This window comes from Channa argus, chromosome 18, assembly GCF_033026475.1.
Source record: "Channa argus isolate prfri chromosome 18, Channa argus male v1.0, whole genome shotgun sequence".
In the NCBI taxonomy this organism is placed as follows: Eukaryota; Metazoa; Chordata; class Actinopteri; order Anabantiformes; family Channidae; genus Channa; species Channa argus.
Genome location: NC_090214.1, coordinates 12344807 through 12368262, shown reverse-complemented (window position 1 = coordinate 12368262; position 23456 = coordinate 12344807). Strand labels below are relative to the sequence as shown.

Sequence of the window (23456 nt, the reverse complement as noted above, 5' to 3'; positions counted from 1 at the left end):
TACTTTTAATAAACCTAAACCATATGAATAAAAAATAAATAAAATTGAAACAATACATTAATTATTTCAATATTTGGAAGTTAATCCTGTGTTGATTAACTCAACGGCATACAGCATACTTACAGAACTAAGTTCCCAATAATTTCACTTTATATAATTTATAATTTAATTATAATTTAATATTATAATTAAATTATAATTATAATTTAATATTATATAATTTATCAATTATAAATTATAAATATAATTTAATATATCTTTGTGACATGTTCTCCTTACCTTTATATGTTAATTTATTTTTGCAGTTCTCTACAAGATGGCTTAGTTATATGTCCTAGTCTGCATCACAGTCAAAGACACTGCACCATCTATGTATGTATGCAAGTATGTATGTACTAACCCGATTCCAAAAAAGTTGAGACAATGTGTATAACAAATAAAAACAGATTGGAAATGATTTGCAAATCTCATGATCTCATTTTTTTTAACAATACAACATAAACAATATATCAGATGTTGAAGCTGAGAAATGTTACCATTTCATGGAAAATGTTAGCTCATTTTGAATTTGATGGCAGCAACACATCTCAAAAAAGTTGGCTAGGAACTAATTGTAGCAAATCAAAAACAAACTAATTACGCTAATTGGCAACATGCACATGATCTTCAAGCCCTCAGGCCGCATTGCATTAAGAACAGGCATCAATGCTGAAAAGTACATAGAGGTTTTAGAGCAGCATATGCTCCAATCCAGATGTCTCTTTTACCCATCACAACAGCATGGCTTTGCAGGAGAAGAGTCCGGGTGCTGAACTGGCCTGCCTGCAGTCCAGACCTTTCACCAGTAGAAAACATTTGGCGCATCATGAACAAAAAATCTGAATACAAAGTCCCAGGACTGTTGAGCAGCTAGAATCTTGCATCAGACAAGAATGGGACAACATACCTCTCCTAAAACCCCAGCAACTGGTCAGATGACTCAAAATTTGAAATTCTTTTTAGAAAGCATGGATTTCGTGTCTTGTGGACTAAAGAGTAGCGGGACCATCCAGCTTGTTATCAGTGCACAGTTCAAAAGCCTGCATCTATGATTTTTTGGGGGTTCATTAGTGCCCATTGTGGCGTGGGCAGCTTACACATCTGGAAAAGCACCGACAACATATGTTACCTTTCAGGGAAGGTGTTTATCTATATATTTATATAATTTCAGCAAGACAATACTATACCATATACTGCATCCATCAGAACAGCATGGCTTCGCAGGAGAAGAATCTGGGAGCTGAACTAACCTGCCTGCATTCCAGACCTTTCACCAATAGAAAACTTTTGGCGCATCATAAAACAAAAAATCTGACAACAAAGGCCTTGGACTCTTGAGAAGCTAGAATTCTGCATCAGACAAGAATGGGACAACATTCCTCTCCTAAAACTCCAGCAACTGGTCTCCTCACTTCCCAGACGTTTACTGACGGTTGTTTAAAGAAGAGGAGATGCTACACAATGGTAAACATCATCCTCTTCCAACTTTTTTGAGATTAGTTGCAGCCATCAAATTTAAAATGAGCAAATATTTTCCATGAAATGGTTAAAATGTCTCAGTTTTGACATCTGATATGTCGTTTATGTTCTATCTTGAAAAAAATATGGGTTGATGAGATTTGCAAATCATTGCATTCTTTTTTGGAATTAGGGTTGTATGATATGTATAAGTTTGGTCAGCTGCATAATGGGCCAGTGTTAAAAATTGAAGCCTGGAGATCAGTGGTGATCTCAGCAACCCCTGTACGCTTAGACACACAAACCAGCACCACTTGTTGTAGGGACAACATAGAGATCTAACATAGGGGTTATTTGTGATGTTTGGAACAGAGACATCTTTGTACATGTCAGTTCACTAATAGATACTGGAGCTTGCTCAACTTGTGTGTGTGTGTGTGTGGATACTTTGTCCACTGAATGAATCAATGTGTGAATTGGTACAGTACAATTCAGAAAACCCAGCAAACTGTAAATGCAGTGTGTCGTTTTTTTTGTTTATGTGCGCTAACAGTGGTAGCTTTCATAGAAATATGTTTCTTGAACACCCTCTGGGGACAAAGAAGGGTGATCAGCAAGTTAGCGGAAAATTACGCCATTGTATCATCTATACAAGTTCCCCTTATTTGATTGAGTAAAAAGAAAGAGAGCAATACAAGAATGAAGAAGACCAGGCTGCACCTGGGATCTCCCTGGTACTTCTCACCTTGTCTGCACTTCTCTTCTCACGTTCTTTTCATCTTCTCTCTTCCATCCTATTGCCCACTTCTTTCTTCACATCACACTTGTATCAGCATCTTAATTTCTCCCCTTCTCTTATCATAGTTCTGCGCTTGGAACCCTTCTGTTGCTCTGGAAATATGAATTTTATTGATATCTCTACGATACAAATCAGATATTCCTGTCCTCATACCTACTCTTAATCCTTCTGTCTCATTCTTCTTTCCATAAACTTATTGGCTTTAACATGCAGCCCACTTTCCATCCAGCTGCAACCAATGTGCCCCCTCTAGTCCTTTCATGATTGGAATTCCTAAACCAAAGCTAAGTCATCAGAGATTGGTGTGCATGCCTGTCTCCGATACTGAGGAAATACAGAAATGGACAACCAATTGCTTTCTTATCATGCTAGTATAAAGATGTGCAATTGTGGGTTAAGAGAGGGCTTTGCTCCTGTTATGGAAGTGGTGCTCTGTGTACCACAATGTTTGTATGCAGCATTATTTATCTTGAAGTTTTAAATTGTCTGGTTACATGAGACACATGCACACACGCATACACTTAGAAATCTTAAGACTGAATTAATTCTTAAAATTGTTCTTTATGTTTATAGTTTATACATGTGTGTTTAAGAAAAAGTATTGCTGAAATTAAAATAATTCATAATGGAGATTATCTAGATAAGGATTACTTGTAATACTTATAAAATGAAAAAGTGTGGTTGTCATTTTTTTCCAGAATTTGCATAGTGAGCCAACTTTAGAATTAAATTAAATTGTGTATTATATTTTTATAAAAGAACACTGTGGGATTAACTAATGTGCCTCCCATGACATGTCAGTCTCACTCAGCTTCAAAGCTAAAGAGAATCTCAAAGACTACACTTTCACTGACTGCAATATTAATAATGTGTTCATTATTCAGAGTAACAAATTACCTGATGAGCACTATTTCATGATCAACTGCACCGGAACAAGGGAATAATAATAATAATAATCATCATCATCATAATCATCATCATCATCATCATCATCTGGCTGTCAGGTTTAAAGTTGATGTTTTAAATAAAACAAATTCATAAATGTTTAGTTACTTTTTGGAATAATGGCTAAATCAATACACAATACACGATGAGGGCTCAAACTGATACTGATACACCTTTGATCAGGAGCTCTTTAAATGATGTACTTGGCACATAGGCACTGCGACAAATCCAAACATTAAAATCTGAAAATGTAAAAGTTGAAAGGTCATAAATTGTATCCCATGAATTCAGTTTTTCCACTGTCCTCAAAGGCACTAGGTGAATATGTTCCTGTTAATGCAAGTCAAAATGAATAGCTTAATGGTGGGGTGACTCATACAGCTGGAGAGTGCTTAGCTTTATTCAAGGAGATAGAGAGTACTCTGCTCTGTTTTCATCATCTAGCAGGTGGTCTCATGCAGCATATGGACCAGAAAGCATGACCCTGACCTTGGTAGCTATGCAGATAGAGTAAGAAGACTTACTGGAAGCATGTAAACCTGTGTGCACTGTATGTAGTCTTTTTGCAGATTTCTGTTTGTTGTGTGCCCATTTGCTCATGTGTATTTACAATCCTGCTATATTTTCTGAATGAGAAAATGACAATCACTGGCACTCGCAGTGTGTGACTAACAAGTGCAATTTCAAGTTCATATGCTACTTGCTGTAGCATATAATAATGTGTTTGTTTAATGCTTCATTGCACCATTGCTTCTCAGTGTGACACCTATTTGCTTATTTTTCACTATCAGTAATGGCTTACAGATGAAATTTGAAGGACTGACAAATTAAATAATGCTTTTATAATAATGCTAAAGTTTTATTTTCTTGTTTATAAGCATGCAATTGAGAACATGTGTTAGTCACTAGAAAGCATTATCTGACAGAATGACTCCGTGAATCCCTGAAGAAGTGCTCTGCTAATCTGTTAAATCTGTAAGTTGCTGGTTTTCGTTTTATTTTCTCCTTCTGTACACTGAGTCTCCAATGCATATTAAAAGTGTGAATACTAATTTATGGCCCTAATCTACGGGACATACCCTGCCAATACCTAATACAGAAATTCAGAAATTTGGAGAGTAATAACTTGAACTTCCTTTGAGATCTTATTCATGCTTAATGGAATAAAGTTTTGTTTGTGAACTGATTCATATGGCAAAATTGGGGCAGATTTGGTAATACTGTCAAACTCTTATTACAGGTTTATTAACAATTAACAATCTTTAATGATGATAAATGTTTTATTTGGTGGTTTTGACATATCTTCAGTCTATTCTTCATAATTTTCATGTAACGATGTACTACCCAAATGAAAAAAAACTTGGCACAATGTGTAAAACATAAATAAAAAAGAATGCAATGATTTGCAAATCTCATCAACCCATAATATATTCACAATAGATTAAAAGAACATATCAAACGTAACAAAAAATATTTGCTCATTTTGAATTTGATGGCAGCAACACATCTCAAAGAAGTTGGAAGATTTTGACATTTACTATTGTGTAGCATCCCCTCTTCTTTTAACAACTTTCTGTAAAAGTCTGGGAAGTGAGGAGACCAGTTGCTGGGGTTTTAGGAGAGGTATGTTGTCCCATTCTTGTCTGATGCAGAATTCTAGCTTCTCAAGAGTCCAAGGCCTTTGTTGTCAGATTTTTTGTTTTATGATGCGCCAAAAGTTTTCTATTGGTGAAAGGTCTGGACTGCAGGCAGGTTAGTTCAGCTCCCAGATTCTTCTCCTGCGAAGCCATGCTGTTCTGATGGATGCAGTATGTGGTATAGTATTGTCTTGCTGAAATCATATAAATATATAGATAAAGACCTTCCCTGAAAGGTAACATATGTTGGCGGTGCTTTTCCAGATGTGTAAGCTGCCCACGCCACAATGGGCACTAATGCACCCCCATACCATCAGAGATGCAGGCTTTTGAACTGTCCACTGATAACAAGCTGGATGGTCCCGCTACTCTTTAGACCACAGGACACGAAATCCATCCTTTCTAAAAAGAATTTCAAATTTTTAGTCATCTGACCACAGAACAACTTTCCATTTTCCCTCAGACCATTTGAAATAATCTTTGGCCCAGAGAACACAGCAGTGTTTCTGGATCGTGTTCACATATGGCTTCTTCTTTGCATGATACAGATTTAACTTACATTTGTGGATTGCACAGTTAAACTGTGTTTACAGACAGCGATTTCTGGAAGTGATCCTGAGCCCAGGCAGTGATGTCCATTAGAGAATCATAACTGTTTTAAATGCAGTGGTGTCTGAGGGCCCGAAGATCACGCACATCCAGTTTAGACCTTTGCCCTTGTCCCTTGCACACAGAGTTTCCTCCTGATTCTGTAAATCTTTTGATGATATTATACACTGTAGATAGTGCTTCCATCAAATTTAAAATTTTAATTAAAATTTTATTTTATGAAATGGTAAAATGTCTCAGTTTCAACATCTGACATGTTCCTTATGTTCTATTATGATAAAATATGGACTGGTGAGATTTAGAAATCATTGTATTCTGTTTTTATTTAGGTTTTACACATCGTCCCAACTTTTTTTTAAGTTGGGGTTTTTGCTAAAATGCTGTTTTTTTGCCAGTGCACACACACACACACACACACACACACACACACACACACACACACACACACACACGCACACACACACATACATATCAGAGATTCAGATATAAATGGTTCTCTATAGTTTTTTCTATGTAAAAGTGAGAGTATAAATATATGTCGAGGTGTTTCCCATTGCCAAGCCCAGTAGAAATTGGGGATGGTTGCATCAGGAATGGCATCTGGCATAAAAAAAAAAAAAAAAAAAAAAAAAAAACTGTGCAAAATCAACATTCGGACAATGTTCTGCCAGGCGACCCTCAACTCACGGGTAAGCTGAAAGGACAAAAAAATAAATAAAAAGTGAAACTATGAAACATGCACATACATAGCCATTGTTTTTGTGCATCAGCAAGCATGTGTGTAAGGAAACAGCGTTGTGAATATCGCAGTGAGCATGTGACTGGGAACCAGTTTGTCCTGTAGGACCATTTTTATGTTTTTTTTTACATTTCAATTGCACCAAACAACACCCACCTTAGTTATGCCTCATTATTCAAGGTGTGACCACTTCTCTAAGCAAGAGACAGCAAACACTGTACATTTGTTCTGTGTTGTTTTTTTTGGGAGGGGGGGCTATGTGACTATGTGACTGAAGGTGCATCACCTCAATTTTTACTGTAACATCTGGTTTGTCAGGATTGTCAATACCACACTTTACTACAAAGTGAGCGATGTGTGAATAAATACAGAATATCTTACTATGCCAGAAGGTTAGATTGTATGTAATATGTTCTGGTACTTTGCATACCATGGTATCTCTTGAGTCTTTTTAAAATTCACTCATAAATACTGAGGAAGGCTAATAGGTTACTTCTTTTTTGTAGTCCAGCACATATGGTTTTCATATACAGTAAAACTGTCATGAATCCCGCTCTAGATTGTTTTTACCCTCACCGATGACCATCTCAGTGCAATTCCACACATTCTTAAACACATCATCATTCCTGCATTTCTGTCTATCCCAGCCCTTCTTTCTCAGTCTCCCTCTCTAGCACTACTTCCTGTTCCTGGCTTTTGTTTTGGTAGGCCCTCTGTCTTATTTCCTGGTCCCATAGTTTCTGGAAACTTCTCTACTCATCCTCAGTCATGATTGCTTTCACCTGTGCTACTGTATATGTAAACCCCCTCCAAGACTTACTACCTTCCAGATCTTTGCTGATATTTCCCCATGTACTTTGAGCTTTCTGGTTTTTGCCCATTTATGTTTTTTTGCACTCTGTTTCCTGAATTTTGGTCTGAAGTTTGGTATATGGTTTTTCCCAAGTTATTTGTTTTATTTATCCTGATCCCTGCTCTTGTTTATTCAATTAGTGTGAATTAGTTTGAATTTTAATATCCAAGCTTCTGTTTGCATAGAGTTTTTTGACTTATTGTGTTATCTTGCTTCTGTTGGTTCCCTATATGCACACCCCCTTGTTTGGTGTGTTTATTTTTGCCCCTGTTAGTTATTCAATTGTCTCCGCTACTGGTTCTGGCACCATGTTGACAGAATTGTGTTCTCTGGTTTAGTTGTTCACTGTATGCACACCCCCTTCATTATGTGATATTTGTATCACTCTATGTATCTACATCATCAGCCCTCATATCCAGAGATATGAGGGCTGATGACACCTCCACATTGTATTTGAAATAAAACAGAAAGGATGTAAGCAAGGTCAATACTTCCAGTCTAAATAAATAATGAAACAAATAGCAAAATAACAAATATAAGGATTGCTTTTAATAACTTGGATTACAATTCTTTGCAATCAATCGTTGAAGTCGGGAAGCTATGGGCAGGACCAAATGATGATCATTTTTTTCCCTTGAGATGCTTTACTAGGGCTTTACTGCAGCTGCCTTCAACTGCTGCTTGTCTGTGGGTCTTTCTAATGTCAGTCCTGTTTTCAGGAAGTAAAAAGCTTCTCTTTTGGGTCAAGATCTTCTGACTCACCTGGTCAGTGAAGAATATCATATTTCTTTGCCTTGGAAAAACTGTTGGGTAGAATTGGCTGTATATGTTTTGCGTCTTTGTCCATCTGCAGTATGATGTTTTGAAGCCTTTGGCTGAATCTGAACAGAGAGTATAACCCTGTATACCTTAGAATTCATCCTGCTATGTTTATCAGCAGTCAGATAATCAATAAACACCAGTGACATGGTTCTATTAGCAGCCATAAATGCTCATGCCATAACACTGCCTCCACCATGTTTCACAGATGATGTGGTACAGTAAGCTTTGAATCATGAGCTGTTCCTTTCCTTTTCTTTTCTCATTATTTTAGTACATGTTAATCTTGGTTTTATCAGTCCAAAGAACCTCATCCCAGAACTGGACAGTCTTTTTTAGGTGTTTCCTGGCAAAGTCAAATCTGGCCTTTCTGTTCTTGAGTGTTACCAGTGGTTTCTACCTTGTTGTGAAGAATCTGTATTTTATATTGTCTCTTGACTTGATTTTGACAATGACGGGCCTACTTTCGTAAAACTGTTGTTGATTTGGCTGGATGTTGAAAAATTTTTTTTTTTTCAATCATGCGCAGAAAGTTTTCTTAAATGGTCTCAGAGGCCATTTGCTCTTTCTGAGCTTGCCAGTTAATTCCTTATAAAGCCCCAGTGGTTTTTTGCTATCTCGTGTTTTTTCATCTTAATGATGGCCTCATGCACTTGCATAGGCACTCATTTTTCGACCTCATGATCTTAATTTTAGCAAACACCTATCAAATGCAAACACTCAGACCCACCTCCAGGCCTTTTGTCAGTTTGATTAGTTATGGAGTAACAAGGAGACAGGCCACACCTGGCTATGCAACTGCCTGTCAGCCATTTGTTCCTTTAGTTATGAGCCTGAAAATAGCTGTAATTCCTGTCCAACCCCTTGACTTAAAGCTGAAAGTACTGCACTCACATCTTGAGTGTCACTTCAAGTTCAATGTGATAGGATATAGAAGCAAAATGTCAAAAAAAACTTGCCAGTGTTACAATATCTATGAACCCACCTCATAGATGGAAAGGTAGGACTCACTTCCGTTGCAGAGATGAGGTCTGTGTTTTCTGGGTAGTGGGTGGCTATTCTTCCAGTATTTAACCTTTCATTACCCTGGTCCCCATGTGCCCATTCCCTCTGTTTTTTCGTGATCTTCACTGCTTTTTAAAGTCTTTAGAAAGCAAAAAGATGAAAGTAAAATGACAATGAGGGTCTTACATAAGCAAAAGTGCATACATCATACTTTGCCGCAAATACTATTTTCACATAGAGATTAAAGATACACTTTCTCAAGTGCTTAATGGATATTTTAGTCTCCTAACTTCTATTTTCTCACTGTCTCTTCAGCTCTCTCTTTCTTGTCTTTAAAAGTATTTTCTTATAGGTAGCATTGGATTGTGTACATGCATATCATTGTTATCATTGCATGTGTGAAGGGAAGTCCCTGCTACTTAGATTGCATGTTAATTACACAAGCGTACAAATGTCTCATATTTGTACCTTCTTTTCCCCTCCTACTTTGATTTAAGTAAACTGAACATGATCCTTAAGTGCTGTCACACTGATGTTAACTTTGTCTTCTCAGGTCCTGAAGCCTGTCTGCTCTAACACCGTGATTCCATATAGACAGAGTAGCTAATAGTGAAAAAGAAAACGTCAGATAAACGGATAGCAGGACAGAGAAAGGTGAGTAAAATGATTAACAGAATCCATTCTTATATCTCTGGATAGTGTGTCTGGCTTTCTGCCTTCCACTGTATGTGAAGGACTGCTGCTGTGCTTGGTGGATCTTTGTTGACATTGCTGCCCAATCAGCCAAAAAACAGGAGAAGACCTGTGACAGAGAGGTTGGTTCACACCTCCACTGAGCTTACAGCTGAGCATGTTTGTCTCTGTTTAAATATTTGTTTGTTCTTATTTGTTTATTTCTACAATCAGCTAAGTTCATGTAGAAAAAGCTGATTATATTTAATGTTCATGCACAGGATCTCGACTGCAAATTCCTCCAACAAAATTGTCAGATCAGATCTTTTCCTTTCTCAGGGAATAACAATTGTGAAAAAAGATAAATGTAGAGAGCTGTGTTCTGTGAGCAACAAGACTGCCATTACAGATCTGCCTTTTTCTCCCAGCTGCAGACAAGAAACAATCATATTTTGCACATGGACACAAGAGTTTTAGGGAGCAACAATAAAAAGGCTTGTATGTCTTACCACATGCAAACTAACAGATGGCACTCTTTTTAATATTATTTTAAACCTTTAAATTTCTATCTCTCTCTGATTACATGTACAGAATATCTATGGGTGCAACATTACCAAAAGTTCACAATATGATATTGCCACAATAAAAAGTACGTGATATGGTATGTATAACAATGAAAAAGAAATCAGGGATCCAATGATATGGTCTCTAGCTGAAACTTGTTTTGTTCCTCTTGGTATTAGTCCCTCAGTATGGCTTTCTTGTTGCACCCTGACATATGCTTGAGGAGCACAATAAATGACACTGTAGAGCAATACCCACTGAAGAGTAGGGTTGCTGCTATTTTCTTGCGGTGTTAGTGTATATGCATCTGTGAAATGCATTATGCAGTGTTGTTGCTCTAGGTAAAGTTGTGAAGCTTTACATGCTTTACTTGATCAAGCAGACAGGTATGCTAAAGTGTGTACAAAATACTTAAAGTGTAAGTAATGTCTTGTTTCTTACCTTGCTTTTCGTCTACAACTACTAACATTGTGCCATGCCTGAACCACCCACAGAACACAAAATAACTGTGTTATGTCTTTGTAGATTATCATCACAGGCCTATGTTTCTTATCAAGAAATATAATTGTAAAATTAGATATACTGTACCATTACATCCCTACTGCCTACCTGCTTACATATTCTCTACCCATCTACTTTATGTAGCACAATAAACAACAGCCTTACATCTAGTTAGCATTCATATTTATGGCTGCACACTGCAGGTAGACACTTTTTTTTAATCACAGTTGGTCAGGGACTGTTTTTCTAATAGAAGCTGAGTTCACTCACTGCTTTGGTAAACTACCTACTTATGTATGTAAAGTAGCTTTTATGCAATTCACCCAGTGGCCTTCCCCACTATAATCTTAGTGGAGTGTTGTGGTGTCTGCGTGCATGTATTTATGTGTAAATAATTGATTACTCTAGAGGTTTAAGTGGGTCACTGGTGAGAATGAACCAGGCAGGAAAGGCTGCTGCACTCCTCTATTTTAGTGTTCCTAACATAGCTATAACATGTCTAGCCCTGCACAGTGGGTTCTGTATGGTGTGTTGGGTGGATCTGTGTCAGGTTAGTTTGTGTTAATACTGTTTAAAAGAGTTGTTGATGAATCTTTAAAAATACCATCATAATTGATGACTTTGATAAGTTATCTATCAGAAAAATTATTTAACAAGTGAAAATAGCACACATTAGCTAGTTTATGCTTCTAAAATGTGAGAATCAGCTGTTTTTCTATTTTCTATTGTTTTAAATTAAATAATTTCTACTCTAGTGTTTTATATTAAACAATAATGCAATTAAAGAGAATAGCGTTAATGTTTGTAACCCTAAAAGAGTTACTGATATATTTTGATACTTAGTTGTTGAAGAGTGATTTATTTATTTATTTATTTTTAAGTTATTAACACAATCAGCTAAAGAGATAATCATCAGTAGTTGTGTTGTTTTGTAATCGGTTAAGAGCCTAGATTTTCTGGTTACTTCATATACATATAAGTCTTCTTATGTTTCTCTATCAAGAAATATTTTCACTTTTACCCACAGAAGAACCACATTATTTCATATTCCTAAAAGAAATATTCAAACTTGTCTCAAAATCTTAGAGACAAGTTTGTTTTCTTCTGTATATATGCTTATTTATCACAAAATTTTCCTTTTGGTTGTATTCTTCCCTTTTCTTCTTGTGTATCTTTCCTTCTCATTTTCTTGCCCCTTAGCCGCAGTGTCCTTGAGAAAGCAGTGACTTTGCCAGTGAACGCAGCAGAGTGCATCTCTTTCTCTCTCTCTCTCTTTCTCTTTCTCTCTCTCTCTCTCTCTCTCTCACGCTCTTCCACTCACTCATCCTTCCTAAACACACACACAAACACACACACACACACACACACACACACACACACACACACACACACACACATCTAGCAGAACCAGGACTTACAAGTCTCTTTCCTTTAGTCTTCATAAATAATTTATGAGTAGTAACACTGGCTGTACTTTATGCAAATATTGACAAACCTATGGCAGACAAAAATTGAGACATTTCTAGTGCTAAGCACAATTTGTGACCACTTACGGTATACAGAAACATATATTAAATAATCAGTAAACTGTAAAGGCAAGCAAAGGATCTCACAATTGTGGTGTAATTGCTATTTTTAACTCACTTGTTAAAATGGAAGCTTAAAAAATGTATTGTCTACATTTATGCTTGCTGGCTTGACCTGCACACCCTTCAACAACATGCTATATAACATACAAGGTGACATTGTCTCCATTAAAGTAAAATAATAACGAATGTGTAAAGCAGAGAAACTTAGATTTCTAGTTTCATTTATTTAATTGTTATGGGACAGATGTTAATGCATTAGACAAAACAGGATTTATTGCACATGTTCAATTACTCTTTCTCAAGATTTGTTACCAAACTCAGACAAATTGCCTTCAGTTGATACTGTAGTTAGCTTTCCAACATGGTAACATAACCCCCTTATGCCCTCCCCCTCATTAAAAGTGCCCTCCACTAATCTTGGATCATGACAGCCCATTGTCACAGTTTCCGTAGCTTTTGAAATATAGATGGAGTCTGATTGTGTGGTTGTAAGATGAGATGTTATAGTCTCTTGATGCTGATTGCTGTCATTGGTGTCTGTTTACCATTAGAGTTCATATAGAGAGCATTGGATCACAGCTTTTTCCTGCCGCCGTACATGTTTGCCGTTTAAGGTCAAGGATCCTGTGGTTAGATAACTGTACTGCTACATATATTGTAGATATATTTTTTAAATAATATCCTAAGAGTTCAGTTCAGATGACAACCAGGTTGAAATTTTTGTAAATTACCATATTTTAACATCTGTTTTTCTTTTTTAGCATTTATCTGCTATCATTAACATCCACATATCTATACACATTTCATGACAATATCTCCTACCATGTCATCTCTTTCACTCTTCCTTATGTTTGTCTCACATTCAGATGAAAATTCTTCTGTAGCTATGGCGACCAATCCCAAAGGGAAAAGTTGAGGCTGAATCTCTTTCTCACTCTCTTTTCCCTCCTTTGTTTTATGCCTGGTTGCAATCTGATGCTCTCTCAACACAAACCAACATTTAAGAATCTAAAACCAAAGGGAATTCCACTTGTGACTTATAACAATGTTCAATGCTAATCTGAAGTAGCAACTGAATTATAGAGAAAACAGACAGGAAGGAAGTGTAATGCAAAGGCCATATGAAGCACACTGCTCAAATTGATCTGGAATGAATGGAGTCACTGATCAGCTGCTGCAGCTTAGATAAAGCAGTGAAAGGGTTTGGGAGAGCAAATAGAGCCAACTAATGGAGCACACAGTTTGTAAATACAACTGTAAGACATATTTCATACACAGACATGGAGGATTAAAGTGCATAAAAGACAATGTCTCTTAGCTAGGGACTCTTATTATTAAAACTGTCCTGTAAAACAATCATGAGTACAGAAACACTTTAGTACAGCTGTGTGAAATATCAATGGTGGCACAGTCTAAGAATTCTTTCATTTTAACTAAATTAAAAATGCAGAGATGCTCTCAGCTGTTTGAACAGTGAATGGAAGCAGACGAATGAGGCAAAGAGAGTGGAAATGACAAAAAACACAAGCAGAATGAGACAGACTGATGGGATGCACTTAAGTAAATGAAGTTGTTCTTTGTTCATAAATGCCCAGAATGTAAGGTTATATCTTTTGGAGTCCATTCTATGAAATTAAATTTCTTTAAATACTTGATCCTTCAATGTGATTTGACTTCTGGGATGTATCATGCTAATCTGCTCATCTGGCACCACCCGCTATATCACTGCTTTCATTAATAAAAATGGACAGAGTTAGAGGAATACATCACTGGGATTCAGAGCAGCACCACATGTGTGTGCTGGATAGCCTGCATTTGTTTATTGTAGAATAGAAGCCTATTAGGAAATTAGTACACATCTGGACAACCCCAGTTGCCCTCATGCTCTCACAACTCATAACATACTGTACATTATATATTTCATAATTGGCAGGGTTTATACAACATTTTATAGACACCAACTTCTGACCTTAATTTTTCGAGATCTTTTTTTATCCTTCTGTGACCCTTTTTTAGTCTTAGATGCCACCTGAACTTCGAAAAATATCAGTTTACCTTATTTTGTCTAGGTGACAACAAACGAGCTCGTGAAAAATTTAACAGACTTGTAGTCTACACAGACTACAAGTCTGTAACAGATTTGGCATCATATAAAAAAAAAAATTCAGTCTATTAGTAGAATACATTTACATATCATTTATTGATACCTCTGGACCAAGCCTGAGTTTTCAGTTCATCTTCAAAGGCTGAGCCTTTCCATATTTTTCTCTTTCTCTGTTTTTGTCTGTGATTCTCATTTTGCTATTGTATATATGCACATCTCACTTTTCTTCTTTATTTTACCCTCCCCTTATTTTTATTTGTGAGAGCTAATCATTAGCCAGGCTTAAAAAAACTATTATACACTAGATGTACTATTTTGATCACTTCACCTGATTTCAGGAGCATGCTAAATGAAGGTAAATGTGACAGCTGGAATTTGCGTTAGTATTTGTTTATAACCAGTTACATATGCACAAATCTGCTTGGACACACACTACCAGAAGGGGGGTGGGGGGGCTTTGTGTGTTGGCAAACATGAGCTTAGCAGTGAAGAGCCTTTCGAGCAGGATTAAGCTGCTGAGTGTCAATGGAACTGACAAGTAGGCCAGACCACTAAGAGATCACTTGCACTACAATAGTCAGTGTGTCTGAGTGTATGCGCAGTAGTACATAAGTGTACAGCACTAGAAGTATGTGTCAGTTTTTTTAGGGTATTTTTTTTTTTTTTTGTTCTTGTAGAAAAAAAGGAGAAAGGCAGCAGGACACACACAAGCAGACTGTATGCACATTCACAAGTCTTCTCACAGACTATGCACTGTGGAGGCTGCTCAGAGCCCTGGCAAGACCATCTGTTCTTCCTGAAATCACCACAGCAGGAGCCTACCGGTGCATGCGCATACACACTTGCAGCATGCTTCACTTCTGGCATAGTGATTTATTTATTTACTGATCTATTTATTCCCCACACTGACGCAGGACAGTCCTTACCTCTGGGTGTGTTCATGTGTGGATGGCAGTAAAGTTTTCAGTTAAAAAATACCCATGGAGATGGCAAGTAAACTTGAGATGACTAAAGCTAAGATAATTTTTATAAATGATACAATTACACAGACAAATAATGTAGTGGATGGATATGTATGTGTGTATATATACATGACCCATTCCAGTCTCAACCACTCAGTAGGAACTGCGCACACACAGCTTTCTCCATCTTAATAATCGACCTAGGGGAGTAACAATGTCAATGTTATCTATCTCCCTCCCACAAGCAACATCAGCGTTTTCTCTGCTTTTTGCTGTCTCATCAATACCCTGTGCTCTGACCTCTACTGGCCTCCACCTGGACCCAGTCAAGACAGAAGTATGGTGTTGAAATCTTATCTTAATTTTTTCTAAGCTTGTTTCCAAGGCACCGATAGCTATTATTATTATTATTGACTTGGTCACAGGCTCTCAAAATTAGCCAAAACATAATTTAACATATTAGTTGGACAGTGACCAACACTAATTATTCTGGCAGAAGTGGACCTGCAGTGTTTAGTCTTCACATCAGCAGGAATCAAAAGGAAGAATAATAATACAAGCACCGAGGTATCTTATGCATTAAAACTAAACTCTTATGTCTGTATCTAAGATATATATATGTATATATGTATATACATATATATATATATATATATATATGTATATATAAAATAGACGCATACAAATAAGGATGACAAACAAAACTAAATGACTAGGAGACTGAGTAAAGGGGTAATAAAATTGCAGGAAAGCAAAAGAGAAGTGAAAGAGCTAAGATAAATTGGACCAGAGGAGGTGCATAGGTTGAGATCAGTGGGGAAATCAGTGTGGTGGTCAGTAGAGGTAATTGCTTTTTTGCTTGTGTGTTGAGTAGAGTCAGTGTGTTCACTGTTATGCTCAGCAGAATCATGTTCACTTATTCACTTATGAAGCTGATGTATCATCCATATTTGACTTTTCAAAATATCTAATTAAAATAATATTGAATAATTAAATAATTAAAAAAATAACAAGGGTTTTAAAATCTAGTCTGCCACAGTATAAAACTAAAAAGACCAGGTAATTGTATTGAATATTGTATCAAATATCAATTATAATATATATTGCAAGATTTATCCAGTGCTTTATCATCCTCAGTAAACAGATTATGATTCTCACATAAGCTTTGTAGCTACAGTAGAAAAAAATTGTTACATTATTATTTATTTAATAATTATTTAATAGTTATTTATTTAATTATTATTTGATAGTTATTACATTATTATTTATTTACATTATTATTTATTGCTAAAATAATTCTTTATATATGTAATGAAATGCACTTTTATTCGTTTCCTTTGGAAATCTTTTGGAAATTCTTTACCCAAAAATTACACATTTATAAAATTTGGGGAACTGATTTTCCTCACAAAGATTATCAAATGTGAATCACTCTTTGACATTATCATGCAAAGTTTTTTGAGTCTTTTTGGCTTTCTATTCAATTAGGGTCTAAAACGCATTCACCTCAACTTCAGACTTTAAACAGACACTATGTTCGGAAAACTGAAGTTCGGAGCCATAGAGAGAGAAGAGTTTTGCAACAGCGAGAGTGCCAAAAATAATAATGATAGTTGCATGACTGATGTATCTTCACATAATTCCAGGAGGGTGATTCAGATCCATTGATCTCTATAGAGAAAGTAGGATTTAGCAGCAATTGACTACTTTTCATGTCGTATACAGCCTTGTAAACCAATTATATGTATTTGTTAATCAATAACTGATTTTTTAATATACTTAATATACTGTATCATAACTAATTACCTATCTTAATGTTATGTCTTGTTTTAAGCTGTTAACGCCAAGTGTTGGATGGTAGTTAAGTTTATTTTAAATATGCTGTAATATCAAGTCAAATTTATTACAATTTGGGGAGAAAACTGTTTCCAACAAGTCAATGGAAATATTGTCCCTTTCTTTCTAAATCCACTCTGCTTAAATCAAGAGTCACAATGCATCTTTGACCCAGTTCCTGACAATGTTTTTAAGTTGCATTCGGCAAGTGACCTGCCAGTTGCTGCAGTGGTTCATTGCTCTCTGTGCCAAGTATTTAACATTAGCAGTGCTAAACATAAAATGAACAAAATGCATACCTTTTACACAAAGGAACATATTTGAAAAAGAGATATGAAGATGAGATGGAGAAAGTGGCTCCATCTGGAGATAACACGTAAAGCTTCAAATAAGTAAATTTTCTACCTATTGTATCTTCATACAGATGGTCGAAAAACTAAACTGAAACATTTTAATGAATATCACCCTGTGAATGATATGCCAAGCAACAATATTAGACAGCCCCCCCATCATTATGTCAAATGCTAAATAAGGGAATATGTTTTTGAAATGCCATTTTGTTTCAAAGACTGGTAGTCTCTGAAAGGTGAGTTAGAGCTGTTGTGGCGGCACATCGACACACCAGACTGACATAGTTTGAGTTTAAAAACTAAGGCGCTGCAGCAAATGATGAATAAACAATACAGCTCCACTTGCTAGCCACTGGTATATTAGCATTGTTCATTTGTTATTATTGTAGCTTGTGGCTTAATATCCCTGAAATTGTTTCATCAAACATTATCAGTTGCAGGTTACAGGGTTGTCATTTTGCAAAAAGAGAATTTAAGAATGATGCCTGAAAATAATGTTGTTTCTCATTCACAAAAACCACCTTGAGAGGGATTTTCTTTGAGTTTCTTTGCTTCTGAAATATTTCTTTGGTTCTATTAAAATAAATGATTTGGTGCACAGTTACATACACTTTGCATTTGTGGCTAGGAGTATCAGTTTTTGTCAGGATTTCCCTATAGACCCCCATTCTATTTATAATGTGTATGGTCATTACTGGCCAGGCATTCCTTGTATATTAAGAGCACTAGCTAATTACGTCTGCAATTCAGGAGCAGACTATCAGCCTCAAAGTGAGTTACAGTAGAAGCAACCTTTAACATTGTGAGTGAGAGGTGTCTCTCTTAAGACTGGGTTATAAGTATAAAAAGACTTACTGTGCTAAAGTCTTAGAAGTGTTTATTGGAAAAGTCAATCATTGTTTATATTTTTGTGAAAAGTAAGAAAAAAAAATAGAAAAAAGGCCTGGCAACAAGGTTGTAAAGGTGTACTGGTTAGTATCACAATGGTAATAAGTTATGCTCTTATCAGAATATCCATTCATCCATCCATTATTGTCACTGCTTATCCTATTTGGGTCGCTGGGGGGCTGGAGCCTATCCCAGATGTCATTAGGCGAGAGGCGGTGTACACCCTGGACAGGTCACCAGTCTATGTCAGGGCCACAGAGAGACATACACAGACAAAGAACCATTCACACTCACATTCACACCTACGGGCAATTTTAGATTCACCAATTAGCCTACCATGCATGTTTTTGGACTGTGGGAGGAAACCTGAGTACCTGGAGGAAACCCACACAAGCACAAGGAGAAGATGCAAACTCCACACAGTAAGGCCACGACTGGCCGGGTCTGGCCTTCTGGCTGTAAGGGGGCAGCGCTAACTACTCCACCACTGTGCTGCCCCTTCTTATCTTCATTATCTAAGTGTCATTTTTATCAATAGTTACAGGACTTGTAATTATTGTTTTAAATGTTCTTTAATTGAGTTAAACTGTCACAAATGTCCCCGAACTGGCTGTAGTCTTTGCTGTTTCCTGGTTGCAAATTGTAGCATTTTTATGTGTTAAAAAATTGTGTTAAAATTCAAAAGTCACAACTGCAAATGAAGACTCTCAAATTCTTTCACTTCATATTGTAGTCAGCCCTTTTGCAGTCTATTAGAGAATACCGTGCTGGATGTAGAAGCTTTAGAGTAGAAAACAGAAGATCCTAATTTTCATCAGAATTCAGTCATGCATTTTAACATCTTCTGAAAGAACAGAGACCACACTCTTTAATTATTTCTGCTATCTCCTCTGCAGTCAAAAATTAAAATATCTCAGTATTCTTTCTCTTACTGCAACACAAAATTTATAACAAGTTGTCTCTCAGTCTGTCTGTGTCTCTCTTTGTCCTGCTGTCTCCTTCTAGTAGAGGGCAAACACACATCTTAGTCATCCAGCACCTATTTACATAGTGCATGCTTCTTAACAACATACATTTGGTGGCTAGAGCGAGGGGTATGGGAGCATGATTTTACATTCATGGTTTATTGTTCACCACCTGGTCCTGCATTATTTCTGTGTGTTGGTGTTTGTTTGTGCCTGTTTGTTTAACTCATTACCCCACACTTGCGGATGTTTTCCCAGATGCAAATATTATGGCACCACGAACACAAGAGCCAGGCACACAGTCCTACTATAACACATAGACTACTCACACACCAGCTTTTAAGGTATATAATAAATGTTTAAACATGATGGGTCAGAAATGTCATAGGTGAGGAAGGCGTTCATGAGAGCAAAAACACCTTAAGTAGGAATAGTTATGTGGGAGACAAACAAACACTGGCAGACTGAAAATACTTATAAATAACACACAGATTTTACTGCCTGATAGATCTTTAATTATACCTTAATATGTAAAGTTAGTAATAGGGCAGTACAGAGACCACAACACTTGTATCACTCAGTATGCTGCAAAAGCATGCTTATATTAGAACTTCAACTAGTTACATCAATAGAAATAAAGCAAATAGTGGCTTACAAAATGCAAATATTGAAATGGAAATAAGTGAATTTATGTGGGCATGTAAAAAGTTAGTCAGTGTTGTGTTTGGACTTGTCTTTGAGTTTAGATTTTAGGAGGAAGCTTTTTTTGGGATGAGGCCCAAGGCTTTCATGGTTATATCCACACTACAGAAGGTTCAAAATGTGAGTCTTAAACTCCCTAAAATAAAAATAAATTATAATTCCAATTCCAAAAAAAGTTGTGAAGATGTGTAAATGTAAATGTAAAAGCCGACCAACCTATATATCATTCAGAATAGTACATAAACAACATATCAGATGTTGAAACTGAGAAATTTTACCCTTTCATGGAAAATATTACCTTATTTTGAATTTGATGACATCAACACATCTCAGAAAACTTGGAACAGGGGCAACAAAAGACTGGAAAAGTAATTGCTGCAAATCAAAACCAAATGGAGGAGCATTTGACAACTAATTAGGTTAATTGGCAACACATCACAGTGCAATCCATAAATGTAAGTTAAAGCTGTATGATGCAAAAAAGAAGCCATATGTGAACACAATCCAGGAACATAGCCGTGTTCTCGGGGCTGAAGCCCATTTAAAATGCTCTGAGGCAAAATGCAAAACTGTTCTGTGGTCAGATAATTCAAAATTCGAAATTCTTTTTGGAAACGTGTCCTGCAGAGTAAAAAGGAGAGGGACCATCAAGCTTTTTATCAGCAGACAGTTCAAAAGCCTGCATCTCTGATTGTATGGGGGTGCATTAGTGACTATGATGTGGGCAGCTTACAAATCTGGAAAGACACCATCAGGGCTGAAAAGTACATAGAGGGTTTAGAGCAACATATACTCCCATTCAGACAATTTTTCTTTCAGGGAAGGTCTTGCTTATTTCAGCAAGACAATGCTAAGCCACATACTGCATCCATTATAACAGCATGGCTTTGCAGGAGAAGAGTCTGGGTGCTGAACTAGCCTGCCTGCAGTCCAGAACTTTCACCAATAGAAAACATTTGACACATCATAAAACCAAAAAATCCAGCAACAAAGGCCCAGGACTGTTGAGCAACTAGAATCCTAGATTAGACAAGAAACCCCATCTACTGGTATCCTCACTTCCCAGACATTTGTTAAGAGTTCTTTGAGATGTGTTGCTGCTATCAAAGTCAAAATGCGCTATAATTTTCCATGAAATGGCAAAATGTCTTAGTTTCAACATCTTTTATGTTATTAATGTTTTTTTGTATGTTGTGAATAAAATATGGGTTGTTGAGATTTGCAGATCATTGCATTCTGTATTTATTTACGTTTTACACATCCTCCCAACATTTTTGGAATTGGGGTTGTAATTTGTTGACAAGAAAACAATGTTGCATAATTAATAGTTTTAATAAGTGCCAGCAGATTTAGAATGTAGCTGTAATGTTAAATTTCCCCTCTAGCTGTTCTGGCATGGAACCAGTCATCAATCAGGGGTCCTTTGACTGTTGAAAAATTACTCTGTTCAATTTTTGTATACTCCTGGCAGTGTGGTTAGTGAATGAATAGCTCACATCCAACAGTGCTGTAGTCACTAAGGAGGAACACTTATGGTGTTGGAAAGCAGAATGATACAACAGCCTGATAATCTGATTACAATATTAAGCAGAAAATCAAAACTGTCTAAGAGAAAACACTGTGAAAATAAGCTCCTCCAGCACTAATTATCACATTTTCTCTGGATTTTCTGAATTCTTTGTTCCGTCACTCTGTCTCCTCTGCCGCCCATGTTATTTGGTGGTTATCAGATGAGAAAGGTGTAAATTGCTGCTTAGAGCCATCTCAGCAAATTCCGTAGTTCTGCTATCTTTCCTTCATCTTTCAGTCAGTCCCCATCTTTCATTTTTTATCCCCTGCCTAATTCATTTCATCTCCGTAGGGAAAATAGAATATAATCACCAAATCTTGGTGCAGGAAGGATACACCACAGATGTTTGTGTTCATTTTCCCATATGCATAAACTTCTAGAAGAAATGTATTTAACTTCAGCTATGGAACCAAATTGAGGTGAGGTCAATGGTGCCATTTGTAAATGTGTGTGTGCATGTGTGTGTTTGTGTCTCCACATCTTAATGTCTATGAGCTACCACATGCGTTAATGAGGCAGGGCTTCTGCCAGCTTCTAACTCTTTTTCCCCTCCTTCTCTGGAGAAAAACACACAATCACACTTTAATGACCCACTAGGATGGTGTTAATGAGAAAGTAAAAGAAAAAACGGAGAAGTGATAGTGGTGGGAGGCTTGCAAAAAGAGATGGAGGTGGGGCCCAGAGAGAAATTATATAATTGGTCACTATGAGCCCAAAGGAGACAAGCTGAGAGAATTTGTAACCACAAAGATTTACACGTTGTACAGGCAAAATGCAGCTATGCATGTGAAAACATGGCTGTATGCCACAAGTTTTTATGTCCCCTCAAAGGCTTCACTTAAGCTTTCATTCAAAGCATTGTATTTTTTTATTACATTTGAAAACCATAGTACACACTTTATTTTTTATTCTTGTTCTCCTGATTTTAATGAGAACAAAATGAAGAAAAATGAGGAGGAAAGTTTCATGAGAGAGGAACAAAAGAGGTAATTGGTGTTGTTTAGCATTGAATTGCTCTGATAATGAGAATCGAATGGGGCTGGCTCATTGTTATTATGCTTCTTGGCAGGGTGCATGGAAGTCTGTGTTTGTGTGTGCATTGTAATCATGTGTGTGCAATCCTAAATGGCCAAGCCATGTCGGAAGAGAGATTACCCCCCTCCAGCAACGAGTGTTGGCTGTAAGGTAGCTGACAAAACACAACTACATAGTCACTGCCAGGTGTGTTGAAGAGGTAATTGTCAGCATGGCAGGCCATCAGCCAATGGCTTAGAGAGGGGACCGCTGGAGAGAAAATGTGGAGCAGTCTTTTTGCCCGAGGGGCCAGCTCAATATCTATTGTTATTGTATATCTGATTCCCCTCTGCCCCCTTGCACCACTTTATGTTCTATCCTTATAGTTTTGTTCTTTGCCCCTTTTGTGTGCTCTTCTTGTCCTACTTGCTCCTGTTGATGCCCATTTCCAATTCTCTCCATTTGTCTTTGTTTCTTCTCTAACTACTCACTGAATCTCTCTTCTCTCTGTGTGTTGTTCTCATTCTCTCTTGATCCCGCTGAGCTTTCAGGCTGCAGCATCACCACAATTTAATCCCCCAGCCGGGCTACTCCAGGAGAGGCCAGTGATCGTGTGTGTTTATCTTTGGTGTCCCCTGATAGCATCCAGATAGAACTCTGTAGTCTCAGTCTGATGACATACTCTAGACATTAGAGACATTGTTATTTATCAGATAGAGCGTAAATAAATGAAAATAACCTGTTATAGTTCTGTGAGGTACAGCAGCAGAGAAATGCATTCTTACTTCTGCATGGCCATGAATAGATTTATGTGTACCTTCAAATGGGTTGTGCCA

The 23456-nt window shown here is 36.9% G+C and overlaps 1 protein-coding gene across 7 annotated transcripts in view; it reads left to right on the top strand.

Moving 5' to 3' along the window:
* strbp (spermatid perinuclear RNA binding protein) overlaps positions 1–23456 on the top strand; it is an 82254-nt gene that overhangs the window by 21295 nt on the left and 37503 nt on the right. For 4 of the 7 annotated variants that reach the window (XM_067484889.1, XM_067484893.1, XM_067484888.1 and 1 more), the window contains exon 2: positions 9457–9557. The exons of 2 other annotated variants lie outside the window; for them this stretch is intronic. The gene's annotated coding sequence lies outside the window, so the exon portion shown is untranslated. Of the gene's footprint in view, positions 1–9456; positions 9558–9686; positions 9719–23456 lie in introns of those variants that run through there. One more of the 7 variants, XM_067484890.1, reaches the window with a different exon arrangement.